At 36.7% G+C, this 6,350-nt stretch overlaps 1 non-coding gene across 1 annotated transcript; it reads right to left on the bottom strand.

The window, feature by feature from the left end:
* Nucleotides 1-3,873: 3,873 nt before the first annotated feature.
* On the bottom strand, nt 3,874-3,980 carry LOC127124073 (small nucleolar RNA R71). Its single transcript, XR_007803713.1, has one exon. It is a non-coding gene; the product is annotated as a small nucleolar RNA R71 (small nucleolar RNA).
* Between the last annotated feature and the right edge of the window lie 2,370 nt (nt 3,981-6,350).

Below are 6,350 nucleotides of genomic sequence, written 5' to 3'. Positions count from 1 at the left end.
TTTCGGATTATGTAGAGATGCATTTGGTACATGTTAGTTGGTCATGAGAATATCAATGCTATGCTAAGTTTAAATGGTGAATGATTTTGAATTGTTTAGGATGTCATGAAATATATCTTGACTTTTGTTCGTGGTAAAGGTTATAAAATGAATGATAGATGGTGTAAAGAGTTAGTTTAGACATGAAATGAATGATTTTATGGCACGACCTTTGTAGGATAGTTGTATTGACACTTCATTTGGTATGACACTTGAATAATTATAAATCGGTTGATTCAAGGCGTACGATGAAATTGTGTGAAAGGAAAGGTCTTTTAGTTTGAAAATACAAATGAAAGTTGGATGTGGAATGGTAAATACAATGAATCATAGTTAAAGATGATAAAGTTTTAGAATGAATCATAGCCTTTGAAATGGACATGGCTTGAAAATGACTCATGGAAAATGGTTGGTTTTGGTCAACTAGTTGACCAAAAAGTCTACAGTTGACCAAAGTCAACTATAGGTCCCAAACTAGAGTTTTCTTGTATGGACTTGTGTTGGTTGACATGAATCCTGATTAAACATGGATAAACCCATAATGATGTCCTAAAAAAGGTCTAAAAGACTTGATGAATCAAAACCAAACCAAAGCCTAAAGTCTCAATTTATTGATGTAAGCATGAACCCCAGAGCCAATGACTAGTGACCCACACCATATGAATAGGAGACATGATCTTGGAAGAACCAGAAGGATGTGGATTTAGTTGACAAGATGTTGGGCAAGAGCCTTCCCCAAATGGACTAGTGTTTCAGTCAAACCAAGATGATTCCAAGTCAAACTCTACTAGCACAAACCTTCAAGAAACTGAGATTAGGGTTTCAATAACACACACCCTTCAATCAAGGCCTTTGGTTGGATTAGGATGCTTCCCAGTCAAGTCTTTAACATATATGATCCCCAATTAGGGTTTAGAAGTCCATATAAGACCCAAAGAACATTCATGAAGCCTCACAACCAAATCACCAAGAAATTAGGGTTTGAGATCTTTGAGGAGTACCCTGATGGAACCTTGTTGAATTCAGGCTCCAAAGGTCAAGCAATTAGGGTTTCACATCCCCTAATGAATATCCAAGCCAAAACCTTGAGGTTTTATCCATACACAAACCCTAGCTTTGCAAGCCAAACACCTTGAATCCATATTAACCAACCATTGGATGAATGATTGATGCATATGAATGAATCATGAGGGTATGCAAATAATTCTCAAGTTAAAGATTTAGTGAAAAGATGAAAAGGGGAGGGAAAATTTTGGGGTACAACACCTTGCACAAAATTTCTCTTGTTGTTCTTTCTTTTCTGATGATCTTCCTTGATCATTTTTGCTCTGCTCTAACACACTTAACCCTTGTGGTTATGTTTTCTATTTAATGTGTGTTTCTTATATCTGTATTTTCTAAATAAAACACAGTCTCTCTCAAAGTATCAGATCTTTGTGAAAACAACCACATATTATTCAACTCACACTTATCTTAGTGAAAACAACCAATTTGAATGTTTTCAATCTTCATCTATAAATAGATTCTGAGAATAGACTCGCTGAAGATTGAAACTGCTAAAGTTACAAGTAGCCATTAGAGGTCTTTAGCTGTTGTACAATAAAGTGAGCTGATAACACAGAAACACATAGTTTATTTTGACTTTATTTGCGCATGTTTTAGTATCACTTTGTCTCATTTTGTAGTGTTATGCTGGTAATTTGTGTATGTTTCAGGTACTTTACGAGTAAGTGTCAATACATGAAGAAACCAGACGAAAATAGAAAAAAACAGAGAAAAATGGGAAAAATACATTGATGGCCACCTACATGGCACCCGCCATGGCCCATGCCATGACTAGGCAGTCATGGAGCCCACCAGAGAGAAAACAGGAATGCAGAAAATGCAGCCAAAGAGTCGTGGCGACCGCCACACATGCCATGACATCCTCCATACAATACAAAACGACCAGAATCTCAACTTTTCACGTGTGGCGACTTCCACAAGCATCATGGAGTCTGTCATGCAGTTCGACCCCTGAAAAATTGCAATAGAAAGAACCGAGTCTTTCCCTATTCCTCCATATTTTCCTCCCACGATTTTTACACGTTCAATACTACAGTTCAGCATATGTAACAATATATAGTTAGTTTTTAGAAGAATTAAGGGTTAAAGTTTTTGATATACAAGTTTTGTGCAATTTATTCTTTCATAGTTTTAGGCATAAATCACCATTGTAAAAGTAGTAGATTTTTCACATCGGGGAACTACTACACCATTAGTGTTTAGGCCTACAATTTGTGTAAGCTTGGATCAGACCCGCTGTAATTGTTTTCATTTCGAGCTTTTACCTTTTTCTTCAAACATCGTTTTAAATTATTATGCCTTTATTTAATTCAAAAACCCAAAATTGTTTATTTATTTCTGCAATCGTGTCCGACTAAATTTCTAGATTATGAGATGTGAGGACCGTCGTTCTGACGAGACTCGGTAAATTGAATTGGCTTAACTTTTAGTCTTAAATTATTTTTTCCAATTCTGGCTTTTAAGATTTAATATTCAAAATGTTTTACATAACAGTGAAAACATTTAGATATTGGTCAACAACACGACAATGTGAGAGCAGTATCCGATAAATTTTTTGCATTTATAATTTTGAGTCGCTCAAACACCGGTCAACGGCACGACGGTGTGAGATCGGTGTTCGACGTATTTTCTGCATTTGCGATTTCAAAACACTCAGGTACGAGCCAATAACGCGACAGTGTGAGACCAGTATTCGATTAATAAAAATCAGATCTTTAATTTTTAGATACAACGACAACACTTTAAACATTAAATAGGACTTAATAGTTTTCAAAATTATTTTGAAATTTGTACGTGTGAAGCGACAACATGACATTTATGGTTCCAAAGTATAACACGAGCCAATAGCGTGACAGTGCGAGTCTAGTGTTTTTAAACTAATATTTTCTCCCAAAAATTATTTTAAACATAACAAATGCCAAGAATTTATTGAGTCCAAGAGGTACACTGGAAACCACATTTCGGTCTCTCTATTTGATTATTTTTCGAGAGCTATTTTGTTTTTTCTTAATTTTTAGTTTCTCCCATATTTTATTGTTTTATAGCCTCAGATAAACATAGCATCAATAGATAATGATAAGGTTGATTATTAGTCCTTATATGTTCGATATCTTTTAAAACTATGACAGATTTCGTGCACTTACGGAATAGCCCCATTAAGTTTTTGGCGCCGTTGTTGGGACTAATTTAGTCAATATCGTAACTCCGTTGTTACACCGTATAGGCTAAGGAAATTTTAGTTATGTTTCCTTACAATTTTATTGATTGTATGCCAAACACACATTCCTTAGAGGACGAGCTAGTACAACTGATTAACGAAATTGAGCATTTTATCCTCAGACACCGAGTTAGACAACTTCGTTTAGAAAATAATATCCTAACTCCTGATATGGCTACAAACCAAATTTGTCCTCTCAAGGACTATGCTGCTCATCTCAAGAGGATCCACACTCGAGTATCGCACCCCCCGCCGTCGAGGCAAACAATTTCGAGTTGAAACCTGCTATGTTGCAAATTGTGCAACAAAACTAGTTCTCTGGTAATCCCATAGAGGACCCAAACCTTCATTTGTCAGTGCTTGTATAGTACGCAGACACATTGAAAGTTAATGGTGTAAATCCAGAAGCCATACGACTACATCTTTTTCCCTTTTCTTTGAGAGATAAAGCTAGATCTTGGCTCCAGTCTCTACCATCAAAATCCATCACAACATGGAATGAATTAAAGAAAGCCTTCTTAGCTAGATATTTCCCACCTAGCAAAACAAATATGCTAAGAAGTCAAATCAACGGATTCAAACAGAAATATGGAGAATCACTTTTTGAAGCACGGGAAAGGTAAAAGTATATGATGAGACTGTGTGCATATCATGGACTTGAACAATGGATAATTATCTACACCTTCTACAATGGTCTCTTGCACAACACTAAGTTAACCTTGGACACTGCAGATGGCGGCGCTCTAATGGATAAACCCTATCTAGACACATATCAACTCATAAAAAACATGGCACAAAATCATTACCAATGAGGAGGTGAGCGAACACCAGTAGAAAAATATCAGACAAGGGGCGGTATGTATGAAGTTAATGGCATAGACCATGTTAATTCCAACGTAGACGCCCTTACACAAAAGATCGAAAGTTTGGCCATAACTCCAGCAACTATCATGGCTGTTATGGCACCTAATTGCGAGTTATGTGGAGACCCTGGACACAACACCCCTGAATGTCAATTATTGGATAGAATTCCGTCCGACCAATTGAATTATGCCCAAGGAAACGCATACTCCAATACCTACAATCCTGGCTAGGGGAATCACCCTAACCTTTCTTATAAGAATAACAATGTGTTATCAAAAAGCCGCACCCACTTCTCCTCAAGCACCTAAGAATTCGAATCTTGAAATAAAGATGGAAAACTTCGCTGCATCCCAGACTCAACATAATAAAGAATTTATGAATCTAAACATTCATAACAATGAGCTGGTGAAACAGTTGGAAAATTAGGTAGACGCTTTAGCCACGCATAAGAAAATGCTAGAGACACAAATCTCCCAAGTAGCACAATAACAAGCAGCTATTGTTTTCCCAGCTGGTGTATTTCCTGGCCAACCATAACCAAGCCCTAAAGGGCACGCCAACGCAATCACACTGCGAAGTGGAATAGAATTGGAATGCCCAATCGATCTAAGAGATAAAAACCCGATGATGGTTAGGAAAGATGATGAGACTGACAAGGAACCAGAGAGAGTGGTTGACAACGACCCTGTAGGAAAACCAAAGAAGATAAATGAATCTGAACCTAAATAGAAAGTGGTCCAAGAGAAACCATATGTTCCACCTCCTTCATATCAGGCATCCATTTTGTTTCCACAACGACTAACAAAATCAAAAACTGAAGGTCAATTCAAGAAATTTGTTAAGTTGTTAAAACAACTCGACATAACTATACATTTCTTAGAAGTCATAGCCCATATGCCTACTTATGCTGAATTTCATAAATAAATCTTATCCAATAAAAGGAAGTTAGATGATGATAGTACAATAGAACTTACTGAAGAATGCAGTGCCATAATACAAAACAAGATGCCACAAAACAAGACCCAGGAAGTTTCTCAATTCCCTGTGTTATAGGAAAATTTGTTATTGATAAATCACTGTGTGAATTAGGAGCTAGTGTGAGTCTAATGCCCCTATTGATCAGTGAAAGACTGAACCTTGGAAACCTTAAACCCACTAGAATGTCATTACAATTAGTTGATCGCTCAATCAAATACCCTATAGGCATCCTGGAGAATGTCCCCGTAAGATTTGGTCAATTATACATTCCTACGAATTTTATAGTAATGGACATTAAAGAATATTTAAGTATCCCGACTCTGCTAGGAAGACCATTTTTAGCTACTGCATGGGCAATAATAGATGTTAAGCGAGGAAAACTAACTTTTGAAGTAGGAGAACAGAAAATTGAGTTTGTTATTTCCAAGTTTATTGAAGCACCTAATATAGACGACAATTATTGTTTTATAGACATAATTGACGAGTGCATAAAGGAATTCAAGAAAGAAACACCTTCAGACACTAAAGTCCTAAAAATTCTGGCACCACCTATATTAGAAGATGATCAATGGTGTGAACCATATGTGAACGCCAACCTGAGAGAATGCCTCGTACTTACCCCTGATCATATGTCTGGCCCAAAATAACCATTCGTAGAACTTAAAGTGTTGCCTAAGAACCTGAGGTATGAATTTCTAGATAAAGAACTTGATGACCCAATGATAGTCAACGCAGACCTTGGGCCAGATGAGACTGAATGACTATTGGTTATTTTAAAGAAATATCCCACAAACCTAGGATATAACATCTCTGACTTAAAAGGAATCAGTCCTTCCATTTGTATGCACCAAATTATATTAGAAGAGGATTCCAAAACGTCTAGAGAACATCAAAGGAGGATTAACCCTATCATGTATGATGTTGTCAGGAAGGAAGTGCTAAAACTATTAGAAGTTGGCATCATATACCTGATATTCGATAGTCAATGGGTTAGCCCCGTACACATCGTACCTAAGAAAGAAGGTGTTATAGTTGTCAAAAATGAGAAAGGAGAAGTTGTAGCCAAGTGTGTAGAAACAGGGTGGAGAATATGCATAGACTATATAAAATTAAACAAAGCTACCCGTAAAGACCATTTCCTTATGCCCTTCATTGACCAAATGCTTGAACATTTATCTCGGTATTC

Source organism: Lathyrus oleraceus, chromosome 2, assembly GCF_024323335.1.
Source record: "Lathyrus oleraceus cultivar Zhongwan6 chromosome 2, CAAS_Psat_ZW6_1.0, whole genome shotgun sequence".
NCBI lineage: Eukaryota > Viridiplantae > Streptophyta > Magnoliopsida > Fabales > Fabaceae > Lathyrus > Lathyrus oleraceus.
Note: the sequence above shows the minus strand (reverse complement) of the source record. Positions and strands in the feature narration are given on the sequence as shown.